Source organism: Palaemon carinicauda, chromosome 43 (assembly GCF_036898095.1).
Source record: "Palaemon carinicauda isolate YSFRI2023 chromosome 43, ASM3689809v2, whole genome shotgun sequence".
In the NCBI taxonomy this organism is placed as follows: Eukaryota; Metazoa; Arthropoda; class Malacostraca; order Decapoda; family Palaemonidae; genus Palaemon; species Palaemon carinicauda.
In genome coordinates, this window is record NC_090767.1 from 41,216,166 (window position 1) to 41,236,424 (window position 20,259).

Sequence of the window (20,259 nt, forward strand, 5' to 3'; positions counted from 1 at the left end):
CTGTTCTGCGCTTGAGGGGGGGGGATCGTGAAGATGATGACCTGGTTGTACACGCTTCTGAAGACTCGCTAGGCTGCTCGCGTTGCGAAACCAGGCGGGAATCGCGCTTGGGGTCGTGCTGGTGCTCGCGCGATGGAAAAATCACAGGTTCGCGCGCGGGCGTGCGGAGATGAAAGCGCGGGCGAGGGTGCGCATGGGCTCGGGCGGGCGTAAGGGCGAGCGTTGGCGGCCGGGAGAATGACGGCGCGCAGGCGAGCGACAGCGCGTTGGCGAGCGATGGCGCGTAGGCGAGCGATGGCGGGTAGGGCGAGAAGGTGACCGACCACACACAGGTGAGATAGCGCGTGGGTGCGTAGGTGACCTTCGGCGAGCAGGATCGTGGGCGCGCGGGCGTGCTGGAGTGCTCTTGCGCGCAGGCGCGCAGGAGATCGCTGGCGCGCAGGTGCGCGGTCTGGAGAAGACGGCAGGGGCGCAGGACCACTAGGTGTAGAAGAGCGTACCGGAGGCTGCTCGTGGGCGTGTGCAGGAAGCTTCTCGTGAGCGCGTGGGCGCGTAGTGTCTCGTCCAACTCTGGAAGTGCGCAAAGGTGAGTGCGTACAATGGCGCGCAGGTGAGGGCTGACGCGTGGGCGAGTTCCGAGGGGGCGCAGGTGATCGCGGGCGAGAAGGAGAAGGAAGAGTCTTCTTGCCTGCGCCCAGATCCGGAGATCGTGGGCGCGGGGGCGAACGATAGCGCAACCTGCGCGCTGACGCACAGGAGAAGATCGCTGGCGAGCTGGAGATCGTGGGCGCGCAGGAGATCGTGGGCACGCATGGCGCGTGTCAGGAACAGGGCGCGCAGATGTGCGCTGGCGAGAAGGAGATCGCTGGTGCACAGGAGATCGCTGGCGCGCAGGTGAGCGCTGACGAGCAGGAGATCGGTGACGAGCAGGAGAGCGCTGACGAATTGACTCTGCTTCTGCTGCAGGAGATCGCTGGCGCGTTGATTCTGGTGCAGGATGGTCCTCAGCAACAGTAGGAGAGCGCTTGTGCGCTACTGCGCATGAGCGCGCAGGAGAACGTGGGCGCACAGGTGAAACCTGGCACTTAAGGGACTTGCTCACATTGTGAGGCAAGCCCTTTTGCCCCGAAGGGACCGGTGCCCGTTGGAAAACGGGGTGCGTGGGTGCCCACTGCGCGTCAGCTTCCAGGAACGGTGAAGGAAGATCCACAAGTCTGGCAGGCGTGGGAGATCGCGAACGATCTGCAGAGGTCCAGAGATGCAGCTGCATCGGTCGACTCACGTCGAGGAGGATCCTCTGCGGGGGACGTCGAGGGCGAAGAACCAAAGAGGCGCCTCCTAAGGAAGACCTCTACGGCGAAGAGGAGGGCGAGCCTTGCGGCGAAGACGACCTCTAGGAGCAGGAACACCATCGTCGGTCCTCCGAAGAGGAGTCTCTGTCGGTGAACTCCCCCGAGGGGAAGAATCACCCGCAGGAGAGACCGTTGGACTCAGCTCCTCCCTCGAAGGATGTTCGGAGGGCGGAACTGAGCCTTCAGCAACATCAGCTACCAAGGCAGGGGTTTGACCCGACCCGTCGGAGGCCTCTGCCACAACAACGTCAACGATAGACAGAGGATCTACCTCCGCTATCGCCGGCGACTGTTTGACAGCTGTGCCCAACTGGATCAAGTCAAACAGGGCTTCCCTGGAGGGCGAACCCTTAAGCCCCAAGGAAGCCCAAAGCTGTAATAAATTATCATTATACACAGTGTTATTAAAATCATCCCCCGGAGGAGGAGGAGGAGCTGCCTCGCTATGGGAGGCAACTCCCTCTCCCGAACCCCGAGGTTGGTCAACAAAAGAATGGCCTACGCTACCACTCTCCGGCCTCTCACGAGAGACCGATCGAGTGGGAGCTTCAGAGGAGGTTTGGGCAACGGAAGAAGAGTCCTTGGAATCTTCCTTCTTCAAGGAAACCCTTGAAGGAGAAAGATCTCGCCTAGACTTCTTCCGTTGCCGGGAAAACCTCTCCCACTGGGAGGTAGACCACTCCCTGCAAACTTTGTCTCTATCACACCGTTGACCTCCGCAGTACGGACACAAGGTGTGAGGGTCCGTCTCAACCGCCGACATAAAAGTCCCACAAGGGCGGTCGGGTAAGCCAGGGCACTTCCGCATGATAGAGGTAGAGGCCAACTTCCGAACACACAACTGTAAGAAAAAGCAAAAAAAGATTAAGGCTGTCAATATGCGAGGGTGAGGGTAGACACGTCTGACCATCACCCAAGCCAAAAGCAAAGTGAATCAGTTCACCGGTGTGTGAGGGGGGAGGGGTAGCTAGCTACCCCTCCCCTACCCCCTTACTAACTAGCGAGGGGGTAGTTAACCCTAGTTAAAAATCTAATGGCTCGTCACTCAGCTACGCCGAAAATGATACCCTGTGTAGATAGCGTGGTTTGCATTTCGGTTACAGAACAACTCACCTTCAATAGTAGCGATCCTCCGAAGAGGAGTCTCTATGAGTGGCCTCTTTCGCGAACGAGAGGGGTGAACACTTTGTAGGAGAGACTTGCCTAAGACTGTGCTCCACCCCTGAAGGAAGAGAGACTCTCAGCAAGGGGGGAGAGTACAGTGGAACCTCTACATACGATTGTCTTTCCATACGATTGTTCCAACATCCGAAGTAAAATTCCATCAAATTTTTGTCTCGACACCCGAAGTAATACTCCAACATCCGATGTAGATCTTGTTTACACCGGTAGATGGCAGCAGGTAAGAGGGACGCCATTGAGCGTCAAGTGCTCAGTTCTCTGTTCTTGTGTGTATCATGTGGTTGTCCTCTGTTTGGTCTGTTATTAACAGTGCTTATTTTCTTCCTTTTCTCATATTTCCTTTTTTATTTTACCTATAATCATGGTGCCTAAGAAGCTAAGTTTCAGTACAGGTAGTGGTGAGAAAAGGAAGAAAGCAATTCTTTCATTAGAATTGACGCAAGAAATTATAGAAAAACATGGGAGCAGTGTGCATGTGATTGATATGGCTAAACAATATGGCCAGAATAGGCCTATGTTCTCGACGATCATCAAACAGAAGGCAGCCATTAAAGCAGATAAACTATCGAAGGGGATCACCATTATTACAAGACATCGTAGCAATACCCTGGAAGAGATAGAACGCCTTTTGTTGATAGGGATAAAGGACAAAGAGATTGTTGGCAACGATCATTTGTGAGAAGGGCCAGCGTGATGAACAGAAAGAAAGAAAAAAGTGAAGCAAAGAAAAACAAGATAGCATTAACAAGCTCTTTTAAAAAAAGTCCTCTCTCTTTTTGTTTCTCTCTAAACATACCATTAACATGACAAATTCGTAGATAATTTGTATTTTTCCTAACTATACAAACCAAAGCTATTTACATGGGGTAATTACTTCGGCGTAGCTGAATGACGAGCCATAAGAATTTTAACGAGGGTTTACTACCCCACCGCTAGTTAGCGCGGGGGGGAGGGGGGGGTAGCTAGCCCCCCCCCCCACACACACACACACTCAGGTGATTGCTTCACTTTGCTTAGAGGTACGACTTATCCCGGGGGACAGGGCTGGCGGGCAAATATGTGTAAATAGCTAAGGTTTGTATAGTTAGGAAAAATACAAATTATCTACGAATTTGTCATTTGTTCCGTAACTGAAATACAAACCACACTATTTACATTGGGTGACTCAACCCTTAGGTAGGGAGGTAAGTCCCTGCCATACTGGCTTTGGCTTGCCCGGGGACTCCATATTCGAGTGTGTGAGTACTCAAGAAATAAGGAGTCCTTGCTCCTCGCTAGCATGCTGTGAAACTGCTGCGGCCTACATAAGCTGTGTGTGAAGGTGAGGAAGTGACTCGTCCTTGGAAGTTGACCTGGAGTTCTTCAGATGGAAATCTAGGCTAGGACTCTCCCAATACCACCTCGTCAGGGTATGGGGACATGACAGTATTACACTTAATACTAGGAACACAGGGGAGCATGGTTTACCTGCAGTGGTTCGAGGTCAGCTGTACAGAAACCCAGGATACTGCTTTCTCCAAGGGAGGAGAGGATGAAGAAAAGAATAAGGGCCAGACAGATCTTTTCATTCATGCAGACTAAAACCGGGTAACAATGCACTCAACCTTCTGCTACTTGTCCATTAAGGAGCCTGAGGTTAGACCAGCTGTTGTGCAGCCACCACAGGGCCGATAGAGAAAGTATAGAGCCTCCTGTGTGTCACTTCTTGCAGGTAGTGGGCCGTGAAGGTGGTTTGACGCTTCTACACCCGAGATAGTATTCCTGGTGACCCTCCTCTTCGTTTTCCCGGTGCTCACGAACAAAGCTTGCACCTGGGGACGAACTACAGCTGTTCTTTTAAGATACAACCTCAGACTCCTCACTGGGCACAGTAGGAGATGGTCTGGGTCCTCTGTTACAGAACGAAGACTTGAAACCTGGAAAGAGTCGAACCTAGGGTCCGGCACTCCCGTATTCTGAGTCTTGGCAACAAACTCAGGGACGAAGCTGAAGTTACCTCCCCCCATCCCCTTGAATGGGCAATGTCGTACGAGAGACCATGCAGTTCACTGACTCGCTTGGCCGAGGCCAATGCTAGCAGGAAAACCGTCTTCCAGGTAAGGTGGCGATCAGAAGCCTGGCATAATGGTTCGTAGGGAGGTCTCTTCAGAGACCTGAGAACTCGAACCACGTTCCATGGAGGAGGTCTCACTTCCGACTGAGGGCAGGTAAGTTCATAACTCCGTATGAGAAGGGAAAGTTCCAGCGAGGAAGAAATGTCCATTCCTTTAAGCCTGAAGGCAAGACTTAAGACTGAGCGATAGCCTTTCACTGCCGAGACTGAAAGGCGCATTTCCTCCCGCAAATACACGAGGAACTCCACTATTTCTGGAATAGTGGCATCGAGTGGAGAGATACCCCTTCCACGACACCAACCACAGAAGACTCGCCACTTCGCCTGGTAGACCCCTGCGGATGACTTGCGCAGGTGACCAGACATCCTGTTCGCAACTTGTTGCGAAAATCCTCTCTCCGTGAGGAGATGCTGGATAGTCTCCAGGCGTGAAGTCGAAGCGAAGCTACGGCTTTGTGGAAGATGTTGGCGTGTGGTTGTTTGAATAGCACGTGACGTGAAGGGAGTTCTCTCGGAACCTCCGTGAGGAGTTGCAGAAGGTCCGGGAACCATTCTGCGTGATGCCATAGCGGAGCTATCAGGGTCATTGATAGATTGACCGAGATTCTGGTCTTGTTGAGCACCCTCCTCATCAGAGAGAACGGGGAAAAGGCATACAAATCGATGTTGTCCCACCGTTGTTGGAAGGCATCCTGCCAGAGACCCTTGGGGTCCGGGACCGGGGAGCAGTACAGCGGGAGCTTGAAGTTCAGCGCTATAGCGAACAGATCCACCGTTGGGGAACCCCACAAAGTCAGGACTTTGTTGGTTACTTGAGGATCCAAAGACCACTCGGTACTCACTATCTGCGTCGCTCTGGTCAGACTGTCGGCGAGCACATTCCTTTTGCCTGGAATGAAGCGAGCCGCTAGTGTGATCGAGTGGACTTCGGACCATCTAGGAATCTCTACTGCAAGATGGGATAGCTGTTGTGAAAAGGTACCTCCCTGCTTGTTGATATAAGCCACCACTGTGGTGTTGTCACTCATCACTACCACAGAGAGGCCCGCCAGGACTTGGTGGAACTTCTGAAGTGCCAGGAACACGGCCTTCATTTCTAGCAGGTTTATGTGAAGGTACTTTTCTGATTCTGACCACAGGCCTGAGGTCCTGTGGTTCAGAACGTGGGCCCCCCACCCTTTCTTTGATGCGTCCGAGAACAACATCAAATCCGGGGGAAGGAAGAGAAGATCCACTCCCTTTCGTAGGTTCTCGTCTGCCACCCACCACTGGAGGTCTGTCCGTTCCGCATGACCCACAGGGACCAAAGTGTCCGGGGAGTCGTGACCTTGATTCCACCGGGACTTGAGTCGTCACTGGAGAGATCTCATTCTGAGGCGACCGTTGGGAACGAGACGGGTAAGAGAGGAGAGGTGGCCGAGGAGACGCAACCACGTTTGGGCTGGGAGTTCTTCTCGATTGAGGAAAGGCCTCGCGACCTTCCTCAGCCTTGCTATCCTGTCGTCTGATGGGAAGGCTTTGTGGAGATTAGTGTCTATGACCATGCCTAGGTATACCAGTTTCTAAGAGGGCTGCAGAGAGGACTTCTCGAGATTTACCATGATCCCTAGATCCTGGCAAAGTTCGAGGAGCTTGTCTCGGTGGCGAAGAAGGGTTGCCTCCGAGTCCGCAAGGATCAGCCACTCGTCCAGATAACGAAGGAGACGGATGCCGATCCTGTGAGCCCACAATGATATCAGGGTGAACACTCTGGTGAACACCTGAGGGGCTGTGGAGAGACCGAAACACAGCACCTTGAACTGGTAGATCTTGTCGTCTAGGCAAAATCTTAGGTACTTCCTTGAAGACGGATGGACTGGGATCTGGAAGTACGCGTCCTTCAGGTCCAGTGTACACATGAAGTCTTGTGGTCTCACTGCAAGTATGACCGTGTCTGCTGTCTCCATACTGAATGGAGTCTGTTTGACAAACCCGTTCAGGGTTGAGAGGTCGATGACGGGTCTCCAGCCTCCAGACGCCTTCTTTACAAGAAAGAGTCGACTGTAGAAACTTGGCGACCCGTCTACAACCTCTTGGAGGTCCTTCTTCAACATGATCTGGACTTCTGCCCAAAGGGCTTGCCTTCTTGCCGATCCCAAGGCAAGAGAGCTCAACGACACTGGATTCCCTGTCAGGGGAGGTAGAGAAGCTGTGAACGGGACGCGATAACCCTGACCGATTACGGAAATCGTCCAGGTATCTGCCCCGAGTTGCTACCACCTTGCCGCGCAACTTTGTAGGCATCCCCCCACTGGTGGACATGCAGGGGGACTGCCAACCCTAGCGTTTACGGCCTCAGCCGTTTCCTCTAGGGTTCTTGCCTCCCCTAGAGGACTTCTTGCTCCTTCTGCTCTTGGCAGGAAAGGGCTTAGACACCTTCGGCTTTGCTGCTATCGTCTTCTTTGTGTCCTTAGCCGGACGGGGCTGTTGGGCGGCTGGAGGTTTGTAGGGCCTCGATGTCAGGGCCCTATGGATGAGGGAATCCTGGTTGGACTTCCTCCACCTCTCAGCGGTTAGCTCCACGTCCTTAGGCTCAAACAAACTCTTACCGAGCACGGAAGAGTGTCTGAGCCTGCTAACATCCGAACTGGGGACCTTTTGGTAGAATCTCTCAGCCACTGCGTCTCGTCGTTTGAGAATCGTATTGGCCCACAAGCTCAAGACTTGGTGGGCCAGAAACTCGATGGTCCGCGTGCCTGAGAGTAAGAAAGTCTCCAGTGCTTTCCTGGTGCTTTCTTTGGAGAGGTCCTTAGACCGCACCAGGATGCCCAGAGACCCCAGCCAGATGTCAAGCCATGAAGTTGCCTGCATGGCACACTTCGCCACCTTCTCCTGGCTTAGGATCTCAGTAGCTGAATAGGACACGTGCCGGTTGGAGAGTCTCTCTAGAGGGACTCCCCCGGTGAGTTCTTCCACAGAGTGGTGAATTGAAAGACCCAAACAAGACTCCTCAAGGATCTCAAAGTACCTCCTCTGATGGACTCGAGGAGGAGGGAGGAGCTTGTTACCGGCGCTGGATCTACTGGAGGCGGCAAGCTCAGAGAGCTTGCCCTCGACCTTGTCCCTGGCACTCTTCATCCCCTGAGACCAGGGCAAAGCTGCACTGGCCCTAGAGGGTTTCTGGGTGCCGTAGACACGGTCCAAGACCGTGTCCTTACCCTCACGAGGAGGAATCTCTGGGTCTGGAATCCCGTTGAGGTTCCTCATGAGGGTCAGGACTTGCCAGAACGTGTGTTCTGACTCTTGGTGCTCTCCTCCTGAAGGACTGGCAGCAAAGTCTCCTGTCCCCAGTGGCTCTTCCTGGGGGACATGTGGACATCCTCGGAAGGTCTAGCTGGCTCCTGTCTGATCCTTGTTGACGACTTGGGAATCGTCTTAGAGTCCTTCGGTTCCCTCCTGGGAATGATACAGGACTCGAGTAACTATGGGTGCAGGCTCTTTTCCACCCCTAGACAGGAAGACTTCTCAGGGAGAGGCGGAGTTTCCCCCATTGGTGCGATGGGGGAACGGTCCGGCTCGTCCGACTCTCCTGAGGATGGGTAATCCTCATCCGCAGGGGAGGGAGAGAAAGTCTGGGGGGGTGAAGGAGCCTTGCGCAAGGATCTACGAGGAGACAGAATAGCCCTCGGAGGTGTCTCCACGGAGGGGACTTCTCTCTTCCTCTTCCGGGGGGAGGAAGCCGCCACTGATTTGTGACCCACGTCAGAGAGGACGGGCTTCATAGCCTGCACAAGAGCTCTGACCAGGGTCCCGAACCAGGGCTGCTGGCTGACAGTCGTGCTGTCAGACACTCCCTCTGGAGGGAACGGGATCGTTCGATCCCTTGGAGGAGTCGACAAACGAGGGTTCACCCGAAAAGAAGCTGAAACAAGAGAGTCCTTAGACCTGTCCGGGAACCGTCCCTCCTCTGGCGAGCGCGCTGTTCTGCGCTTGCGGGGAGGGGAACGAGATGATGACCTGTCCGCCTGGCGACGATCGCGCGATGGGCCCTGTCCAGGATCGCGTGCCATAGAAATCTCACGCTCACGTGGGCGCGCGCGGGCGTGAGAGGTTGGTGGAGCAGGCGCGAGGGCGCGGTGGCGCATAGGCGATGGCACAGGCGCGTGGACGCGAAGGAGATGGCACGGGCGTGTAGGCGCTTAGGAGATGGCGCGGGCGCGTGGGCGCTCGTAGGAGATGGCGAGGACGTTTGGCGCGCAGGAGCTGGATCGTGAGGAGGCTGGATACGAGGGCGCGCAGCGTCCTGATATGGTACTGACGGGCGCGAGAGAGTAGTGGCGCGTGGGCGCGTATCCAGAAGAACCGGGCGAGGGCGTGAATGCGCAGGTTCGGTATAGCGCGAGGGTGGGTTTGCGCGTTGGAGCGCAGGTGGGTGCTGATCCGTTTGAACAGGTATATTAACCTGTGGGCGCGCTGGGCGCGCAGGGGATCGTGGGCGCGCATGGCGCGCATCAGAATATGGGCGCGCTGCTGCAGTGGGCGCGCTGCTGCAGTGGGCGCGCAGGGCGCGCGATCGGATTAGGTAGCACAAGTGTGCGCTGTTGGGTTGCATGGGGCGCCTTGAGAGAGACTGGAACCTGGCGCGCAACCAGAGCGTCGCGTGCGACTGGAGGAGCGCGTGCAGGATTGCGCGGTCTGGAAGGAGAGTCCAGGGGTACCTGGGAGCCCCCGTGTGCTAACTTAGGCACCTCCTGGACTGCGCGCTGGCGCGTTGGCGAGAGTGTATGCGCTGTGACTGGAACTGCGCGCGATGGGCACGCCTCGCGCCTAACTCCAGAAGGGCACTGCGAGTCCAGAGGTACCTGTGAGCGCCTGTGTGCTAACCTAGGAGCCTATTGGACTGCGTGCGACGTGGCAGGAACCGGAGAACGCTGGGGCGCAGGTGAGCGCCGGCGCGCTAGATCAGGAACTGCTGGCGGGCACCGGGGCGCAGAAGGATGTGGGCGCGCAGGGGAACCCTGGCGCGTTACAGGAACAGGGGCACGCACGCGAGCAGGTGAGCGCTGTGACGCTAAGACTGGAACGGCAGCAGCAGCAGCATAAGGGCGCGCAGGTTGAACCTGGCGCTTGAGGGCAAGAGGCGCAGATTTGCGCTCAAGTCCCTTGTGCCCCGAAGGGACCGGTGCCTGCGCAATGGCAGGTTCAGGTGGCGTGTAAAGCGCATCAGCATCCTCGAAGGGTGATGGCAGGTCAGCAGGTCTGGAGGGAAACTGGTCACAGGGTCCCGAAGGACGAACTTCCACCGAAGGGGATCGCAAACGATCCCCTGAAAGGTCTAAGGGGGTAGCTGGCAGGATCGGCGAACGGCGAGTCGTCTCCTCCACAGAGGACTGTGGTGACGACGAGCCGAAGAGGCGACTCCTAACACACTTGTGAGGGGAAGGAAGACCTCTACGGCGAAGGGGAGGACGAGCCTTCTGCCATATACTCCCACGAGGGGCCGTGGGGTCAGCAGGCTGACCATCGTAGGGCCTCCGAAGAGGAGTCTCTGTGAGTGAACTCCCCCGCGGGGGAGAATCACTGGCAGGAGAGACCGTAGGACTTAGTTCCTCCCTCGAAAGGTGTTTGGAGGGGGAAACTAAGCCTTCAGCTACCTCAGCAACAGGAACGGGGGTTTGACTACACCCACGAGAGGCCTCCGTCACAACAACGTCAACAACAGACAGAGGATCTATCCCTGCTGTAGTTGGCGATTGTTTGACAGCTGCACCAAGTTTGATCATGTCAAACAGGGCTTCCCTGGAGGGTGAACCCTGCAGCCCCAAGGAAGCCCAAAGCTGCAACAAATCATTTTTATTGACAGAAAAATCAATGTTCATATCCTCCTCCGGGGGAAGAGGGGCAGCCGCCTCGCTATGGGAGGCAACTACCTCTCCGCACCCCGGGATCGGTCAACAGCAATACGGTCTAGCTACCACTCGCCGGCCTCTCAGAAGAGACCGCTCGAGGGGGAGCTTCGGAGGAGGAAAGGGCTACGGAAGAAGAAGTCTTGGAATTTTCTCTCTTCAAAGAAGCCTCTGAAGGAGCAAGATCCCTTTTAGAATTTTTCTGCCGGCGCCGGGCAAACCTCTCCCACTGGGAGGTAGACCACTCCCTACATTCGATACATACATTACCGCTATCACACCATTGCCCCTACAATGAGGACACAAGGTGTGGGGATCGGTGTCGACCGTCGACATAAAAGTCCCACAAGGGCGGCCGGGAAGTCCAGGGCACGTACGCATAATCAGTAGAGGCCAACTTCAAACACACTGTGAGGAAGAAAAAGCAAAAACAGATTAAATATGGCAGTCAAAGCGAGGGAGAGAGCAGACAGGTCTGTTCTCCGCCCCAGCCAAAAGTAAAGTGGGGCAATCACCGGTGAGTGTGAGGGGGGGGGGGGGGGGGGGGGTAGCTAGCTACCCCTCCCTACCCCCCCCCCCCCCCCCGGGCTAACTAGCGGTGCAGTAGTAAACCCTCGTTAAAATTCTTATGGCTCGTCATTCAGCTACGCCGAAGTAATTACCCCATGTAAATAGCGTGGTTTGCATTTCAGTTACAGAAAAAGTGTTTTTTAAATAAAATCTCTCTCTCTCTCTCTTTTTCTCTCTCTCTCTCTCTCTCTCTCTCTCTCTCTCTCTCTCTCTCTCTCTTGTTCTTCTTTGCTGTTATAGTGTTAGGTGTTAGAGACGTCTATTAATTTTTTTTTTCCGAGAGAGAGAGAGAGAGAGAGAGAGAGAGAGAGAGAGAGAGAGAGATTGAACAAAAATTTGTTTAGAGTACATATGATTTTTAACAGCGTCAACGAGTTGAAAAACAATTAAATGTAACTAAGAAAGTAATAACAGCAAATCTGAATTCCTTTATTAACTAAAACAAATATTGATACAATAACACTCATGTGCGTATGCACAAACGCACACACACAGGTGTAGCAATTGCTACACAGTAAGAGACAGACGGTGGGGAGGAGGTAGAGATGGAGACTACGATAACGTACCGTAACCCGTCACTGAAAGTGATGAAAATTAAAAATCAAAAGAAAAAAGTGTAAAGAATATGAAATATAAAAAATAAAAAAAAAATAAATGAGCCAAGTTGTAGTGGTTTGCGGACTGTGGCCAGAGGTAGCACCCGAACTGCCTATTGTCCGAATGCCGACCACAACCCGACGTTCACTACACAAAAAATATACAACGGTGGAATACCCAAAAACCTGAGTAACAGTTCAACAGACCTGAGTACTGGGCACCACCCCTTGATTTATACTGGGCAAGGGGACCTAGCTAGAACCTGACTTACCCGTTTGCTTCTCCTCCCTTTTGCTTGCTGATCATAAGTACAAGTATAAGAACATTAGGTGAAAGGAAATATTGTTTAATTAATTACGGGAGACAGTGTGGGAGGAAAGGATTATGATAAATTACTGTACTTATGAGGAAAGGACACCATGGTGTAAGGAACTATAATGAAATGCTGTATTCATAAAAACAAAAGAAAATATTTATTTGAAAATTAAACTATTAAGAATACATTAATATATCACTTAAGGTAGTCAAAGGCAAAATTATCATCCCTTTTGCATATTGTACCAGCAAGAGAAAAAATACTAAGCTACATGCAAGATATATCACTACACAGTTACAAAATGGGACTTCAAAATCCTTACAAAACTGACTGCAGAACCTGAGGATTTGAAAGACTTAGAAATATTAGGATTCTCAACATAGCCTCTAAAAACAAAAACAAAAAATTTCTTCAGAACTAAGCTTAAAGGAGAACCCCGCAATACTATAGTTTTATAACATCGGTAATGACCAGTAATAAACTTGAACACTTATTATCTAATGAGCCATCTATAAAGAACATATAACGGTGAAACATAGAGTACCACGATTTTCCCTAATTCAATACTGTTCTCATCAATCTCTCGTCCACCATTGGGATGCAAAGTCACTTAAACAGTCCTAATTTATGAACAGTACAGCCGCATACTATGTCTTACAGGTCTCTGTAACAATACTCGAACACAGTCATTCCCCGCCTAACATGAATTCACTCCTTGGGCCTCTGACCAGATATGCCATTTCAATAGCTCCTGTTAACTATTAATGTTTATGACCCACTCTCAAATAGCAACACAGTAGCTTACTTCTAGTTACAAGGCGGGTTATATGAATACAGAGCAGCATCACAGACTAGTACAGACTGGTAATAGGAAATATTCTATATATTCTCTCCCTTACACTCCCTACTGAGTGTAGGGGCTGCTGTCAATACCTGGAAAGGAATAATAACAGATCAAAGCATTTTTATATATATGGGCACAGAGGGATATCAATATATATATATATATATATATATATATATATATATATATATATATATATATATATATACAGGTTTAAAAAAAATGACTATGTTTCATAAAATACAACTCCACTAAGTTTTCTTAGATACAAACACCTTATATATTGCAAAGTTAGATAAAAGTTTCCGTAGTGTAAGTTGCGGTACGTTACCGCGAACGGGAAAGGTGCTCTACCCAATAGTACACTGTTGTTGAAAGGTAAAAATCTTGAGAAGAAAAAGACCATAGTCAATCTCTAAGAGGCCACATTCCTTCGCTCAGTAATCCATGTTTCCCGTAGGAAAAGGCGAAGACAATAGTTGAATGAAGAGGGTCCAGGCGATGACGATTCCAATGCAGCGGGCGAGTCAACAGTTGTATGCCAACGGGAAGACCGATGGACCAGAGAGGGAGGTCGTTCCCCTCAAAGTGGAAGAGTGCTGGCCTTGTTCTGGTACTAATGTACGCAAGTGTTGTTGTCGTATATGTATCACACGCACAGTACAAACACTGAAAAGGAAACTTATTACATTTCTATATACATATATATACAGGTATTGCTCGACTTACGACCGAGATAGGGACCGAGAGATGAGTCGTAAGTCGAGTTGGCCGTATGTCGAACTAGAAAAGTGAAGTTTCCGTAGATTTATTTTGATACATTATGATTCGGCAATCATCTGGATCATATTTTGTCAATATTTTCTTACAGTCTATCATTATTCCATTTTCTTTTTTCATAGGATATCATATGCTCTATAAATGCATTATTGTATTCTATTCATTAATTTTGGAAGCATTTTACAATCGAGTACTGAAAATTTTGTTTACCTTTGGTTATGATCAGCTGATCTGAAAGTGCCCCTACCTACCGTATACAAAATATGGCGTACATACGTATGGCATATTTTTTTATCATTTCTTAACTTATTAGAAATATCTTCATGATAAATATTACATCAACGCCAATATGTTACAGGAAATCAGTTTCCATACAGTTCGTCTAATCATTAGGTATAATGCGAAATCGTTGTAGCTCTTTCTGTGTGTGTGTGTGAGCTCGCTCTCGCAATCACATACGGGTAGTTCATTTTTAAAGCTTCATACAGTATTGTAGTTCAATATTAAGCCTTTATATTTCATTAGACATTACTGTGTTTAATTATGGTTTATTAAAGACCGTTTATATTTTATTTTTCAATTTCTTGAGCATATCAATAATCAACAAATACTTTTAATTTACTTTCGGTTGGCATCAGCTGATCTCAAGGTCACGCTGCCGTATTACTATTATGAGCACATATATATAGTGCGAATAACAGTGATTTATATAATTTTCTTGACATTCAAAATTTCTTCATAATGCATATTACATCAGCGCCAATATGTTATAGGGTATCACATTCTCCATACAGTTCGTTTATAGACATTATTAGTTATAAAAGGAATACGCTCTCTCTCTCTCTCTCTCTCTCTCTCTCTCTCTCTCTCTCTCTCTCTCTCTCTCTCTCTCTCTCTCTCTGTATTTTGTTTTTAATTCAGTTGTATCTTCATATTTCTTTTTGAAAATTATTAAAAAATTCTATATATCATTATTCGATGTTTCGATTATGGGAATAGTAACGCATCTGAAGGAAATCACTTGATTTGCCTCTCGCCTTCCGCCAGAAATATGACGTCATCAGACTTTTTTTCTTAAATTTACGGTAAGTTGTACTAATCTTATAACTAATGATACAGACCACTAAAACACTTGATATCGTTACTGGGTGTTTCGAACAACCAATCCGACTAACTTTTAAGTGTCCGGACTGGTTGCTGTTATCAGGGATGAAATGAAGGTGAAAACCGGTTAAATCACATTATTTTCAACAGGAAAACATATATTTTCTGTTAAAATGGTTAAATATAATGTCTTTTATTATATATATTTTGTTAAAATATGACAAATTCGAAGATAATTTGTATTTTTCCTAACCATACAAACCTTAGCTATTTACAGAGGGGGTTACCTTTTAGCGCAGCTGAAATGGCGAGCCATTAGAATTTAACGAGGGTGTATTACCCCCGCGCTAGTTAGCGGGGGGGGTAGGGGAGTGGTAGCTAGCTACCCCTCCCCCCCCTCACACACAGATGAATGCTCACTTTCACTTAGAGGTAGGACTTGTTTTGGGGGACAGGGCTGGCGGGCAAATATGTGTAAATAGCTAAGGTTTGTATGGTTAGGAAAAATACAAATTATTTTCGAATTTGTCATTTGTTCCGTAACCGAAATACAAACCACGCTATTTACAGAGGGTGACTTACCCCTTAGGTAGGGTGGAAAGTCCCCAGCCATACTGGCTTTGGCTTTACCCGGGGACTCAGAATCCGAGTGAGTCGCACTCGAGAAAAAGAGTCCCTGCACCTCACAAGTTCCTTGCTCCGCAAGGAACCATGTGGCCTACGTAAGCTTGTGTGTGAAGAAAGAAGTGTGACCCGTCCTAGGCAGTTGACCTGGAGTTCCAGAAGGAACTCTGGGTTAGGACGTTCCCAATACCACCTCGTCAGGGTATGGGGGAAGCGAGAGTATTGACTCAATACTCGGAACACAAGGAAGCATGGTTTACCTGCAGAGGTTCGAGGTCAGCTATGCAGAGACCAGGATGCTGCTTCACCGTAGAGGGGATGATGAAGAAAGAAATAAGAGCCAGACATACTTCTTTCGTTCATGCAGACTAAAACCTGATAACAATGCCCTCAACCTTCTGCTACCAGTCCAAAAAGGAGCCTGAGGTTAGACCAGCTGTTGTGTAGCCACCACAGAGCGATAGAAAACGTATCGAGACTCCTGTGGGTCACGCCCTGCAGGAAGCGGGCTGCGAAGGTCATTAGACGCTTCCAGACTCCAGCTTGTAGCACCTGCGTCACAGAGTAGTATTACTCGAAGGCGAGGGACGTTGCGATGTATCCAACATCGTGCTGTAGGGCGACGTGACGGGGGAGGGTCTGGAGACAGGTCGAGATGAATGTCCTTGAATCCGGGCTGAAGAGGTATACTGGTGACTCTCCCCCGTGTCCTCCTTGTGCTCCCAAATCGGCTGCAACTGAGGACAAACTGCAGCTGTTCCCAGCGCTAACCTCTCGATTCCTATACTGGCAAGAAAGAGAAGGTCTTGGGACATCAGATACAGAATGGAGACTCGAAATCTTGAATGAATTGGACTGAAGGGCCGGGACCCCCAGATTCTGAGTCTAGCCAACAACTCAGGAGCGAACCTGAATGTTGCCTTCCCCTATTCCTTAGAAAAGGGGAGTCGTAAGAGACCAAGAAGATTGCTTACACACTGGCCATGGCCAGAGTGAGCAGGAGACCCAAGGCGGAATACAATCCGAGGCCTGTCGTAAAGGGTCTTGAGAAGATCTCTTAAAGGACCAAAAGTCCGAGCCATGCTCCAAGTTGGAGGTCTTCCTCCTACTAGGGCAGAGACGATCGTAGCTTCGCATGAGCGAGGATAGATCCAGCGGGCAGGAAAAAGTTATTCCTTTAAGCCTGAAGGTCAGGGAAAGGCTGAGCGACAGGCTTCATTGCCGAGAGCGGAAAGGAGTTTTCTCCCGCCGAAAGGCAATAAGACCGTTATTGCTGGAGAAGAGGCCTCAAGGGAAGAGGTATATCTCCCACGGCACCAACCACCTTAGACTCTTCACTTTGCCTGGAAGACCCCTGTGGATGACTATCGCAGATGACGCGACCTCCGTACCGCGACTGTAGCGGGTTGTCTCTTCTTGAGGAGGAGGCGTAGTGTCTCCAGGCATGAAGCCGAAGCGACGCCCCGGTTCGGGAGAGATGTCGCAGTGTGGTTGCTTGAGTAGTCTGCGCCGTGGGAGAAGCTCTCCCGGGAGTTCCGTCAGGGGAAGCAGAGGGTCCAGAAACCGTTCTGCGCATATTCCCAGTGGAGCTCTCCCATTGAAAGGTTGACAGACAACCTGGTCTTGTTGAGACCCATTGTCCACAGACAAAAAGGAGGGAAGACGCAGGCGTCGAAGTTGTCCCACCATCACCGGAATGCATCTTGCCAGAGTCTCGGGGTCTGAGACTGGGGGGAAGAACAGCGGAAGCTTGAGGTTCCAAGCTGTCGCGATCAGGTCCCCCAGACCAGTACTTGCTGGTTACCCAAGGTCAAAGACCCCCAGGTACACTCTCTCTACGAGGCTCTGCTCAGATAGTCGGAGAGAACATTCCCCTGCCTGGAATGAGAGAGCCGATGGTGGTATTGAGAGAATCTCAATCATCCCGGTATCTCTACTGCAAGATGTGAAGGTGTGAAAATGCGTCCCCTGCTGGTTAGAATACGCCAGAATCATGAAGTCGATGCGCACGGGGCGACTCGGCAGGAGCTGTAAGATCTGTAGAGGGGCCAGACTAAGGCCCCTAAGCCTGCCTGAATGATGGAGAGGTATCCTTCAGGTCTTGACCATAGGCCTGGACCGAAACATGCCCCCCCCCCTTCCTTTGACGAGTCCGAGAACAGCATCAAGAATGTGGGGAAAGGACGAGAATATCCACTACCATCAAGAGGCTCCATAGGTCAACACCCATTGCAGGTCTAATAGTTCCGCTGGTCCCATAGGGGCCAGGAAGTCCGGTTAAACATTGCCTGAAGCCACCGGAACTTGGACCGCCCCACATGGAACTTATCCTGAGGCAACCGTTCGGACTATAGACGGGTCAATGAGGAAAGGAGAACTAGGAAACGTTCCAAGGTAGGGCTGAAAGCTCTGCTTGACTGAGAACAGGTACTGCGACTCTCCCCAGTCTTGCCACAGTCAACTGAAAGGAAGGCTCGGAGGATGTGGTAACAGAATCTGGCGTCCCCAGGTGGTCACCCATCCAAGTACTGACCAGAACCGACGTTGCTTAACCTCGCTGGACAGACGAGAAGCGGGGTTTCCAACGTGGTAAGGCCGTTGACTCAATATCATGGCCAGATACTCCAGATGTTGAGGCAGAGGAAGAGAAGGCTCCAAGCAAAATACCATGAGCCCACACTCATGGTAAGCATCCGGAAGCTTGTCCCGGCGCTGAAGAAGGTCGAACCCGAGCCTACCGGAGTCGACCAGCCCTCCAAACAGCAGAGGAGGCGGAAGCCTGCACCTGAGCGGCCAAGAGGAAGGCAGGGAGAGTTCTCTGGGGAAACAAACCTGCTATGCCACGGCGGGATAGCCACACTGCATCATAAGCAGGAATACTTGCAGTCTAGGCTGAATTCGACGAGCTCCCTGGAAGATGGATGGAATGGAAACTGAAAGTACCCGTCCTTCCGATCCAGGGTTTAAGGAGTCCTGTCGCCTCGTTACCAGTCTGATCAATTCTGCTGGTCTACGCTGGCCGAAGTTTGTTCGACAAACTTGATCAGGGCTGAGAGGTCGACTACGGACATCCCCTCCCAGATCCTTCCTTACAAGAAAGGATCGACTGAAGAGGCCGGGGGTGAAGCCGTCGATGATCCTAAGGAAGACCTTCGCCTTAGGTATGGATCATTCTGCCCAACCGGGCAACTCTTGCTGACGCTATGGCATAGAGGTTCAGAGACACTGAATTCGCTGACAGAGACGGCAGGCGCGATATCCTTGGCTGATCACAGAGATTGTGCGGGAATGGGCATCGGGAAGCTGTCATTCGGATGAGTAACCTTAAGCATCCTCCCAGCGAAAAACCTGCAATCCTAGAGTTCGTGAACTCTGCCGCTCCTTTTAGGACTATGCCCCCCCGGGGAAGCCTCCCGTGCCATCTGTTCCTGACAGGAGGAAACTGCAATTGGACACCTTGTCCCAGCTGTCGTAGCCGATAACTTAGGCCGACGTGGTTGAAAGAAAAGGACGCTGGAGCCCTGCAGAGTCTGGAAGAAAGCGCCTTGGAGGAGTGAAAACGGAAGTCGATTTCATCCGCACAGCCGCTGTCTAAATCTCTGTCCTTGGGCACAAACAAACTCTTCTCAAGGATGGAAGGGTGTCTGAGGTCGTCGACCTCCACAGATGAGACACCCGAAGGAAGCCCTCAGTCAGCGCGTCCAGATGGTATAACATCGAGCTTGTCCGCAAGTTAGATACTTACCGACGAAAGGCCAAGGTGCCTGAGCTCAAGAGGAGGAAAGTGCCCATGATCTTCCTGTAGCTTCCTTGAACCAAACCTCGGGCCGTAACCGAGGAGGGAAAGGACCTGGTAAGCTCCCAGAGGAAGGGGTAAGCAGTCACCCCTTGTCCGATGGAGAAGTCTCGAACGGAAAGCCCCCCGCCAAAAATCCTTCCAGGGAATGACGGGGAAGGGCCAACCCAGGTTCCGGAAAGATGAGTGTTGCTCAGATCTCCCTGAAGTTTCTCCTATTCTTGCAAGTGCCATGCTCTGCGTTTACGGGGTGAGGCCGTGTTCTGGAAATACGCTCCAGAAGAACTCGCCAGGCTGGCCATGCTGCGAAACCCCATTGGAAATCGTGGTCGCAATCGCCCTGGAGCTCGCGCGATGGTAATTCAAAGATTTGCACGTGGGCGAACGTGGAAGCGCCCATGAGCGGTAACGCAGGAACGCAAACGAAGGTGAGCGAAGAAGCGCAGAAGGAGGGCGAGCGTGGTAGGAAGGGCGAGAGCTGGTGGTCGGCGAGCGATAACCCATAGACGAGCAGTGGATACTGCAAGAAATGAGCCGACGTTTGTGCGAAGAAACACTGTAGGTTCGAGCGAAGAAACACTGTAGGTTCGAGCGTTCCGTCGGTTCGCGCGACGGAACACCGTCGGTTCGCGCGACGGAACACCGTCGGTTCGCGCGACGGAACACCGTCGGTTCGCGCGACGGAACACCGTCGGTTCGCGCGACGGAACACCGTCGGTTCGCGCGACGGAACACCGTCGGTTCGCGCGACGGAACACCGTCGGTCCGCGCGACGGAAAACCATTGGTTCGCGCGCGGGCGAACATTGGAGAGCATGGGCGCGGACGCGCATGAGCGTAGACGTGCAGGCACGTGGGCGTGTGGGCGCGCAGGCGAATGATCGCGCGGGCGCACAGGCGAGCGGTCGCGCAGGCGAGCGGTCGCGCAGGCGAGCGGTCGCGCAGGCGAGCGGTCGCGCAGGCGAGCGGTCGCGCAGGCGAGCGGTCGCGCAGGCGAGCGGTCGCGCAGGCGAACGGTCGCGCGGGCGCGCAGGCGAGCGGTCGCGAGGGTGGGCAGGTGAATGAGCGCGAGTCCGAGGCGGCGAACGCAAGCGTTA

General features: G+C 51.6%; 1 pseudogene; it reads right to left on the reverse strand.

Annotated features, from left to right (window-relative positions):
* Nucleotides 1–17,851: 17,851 nt before the first annotated feature.
* Nucleotides 17,852–17,970, reverse strand: LOC137634068 (5S ribosomal RNA; annotated as a pseudogene).
* Between the last annotated feature and the right edge of the window lie 2,289 nt (nucleotides 17,971–20,259).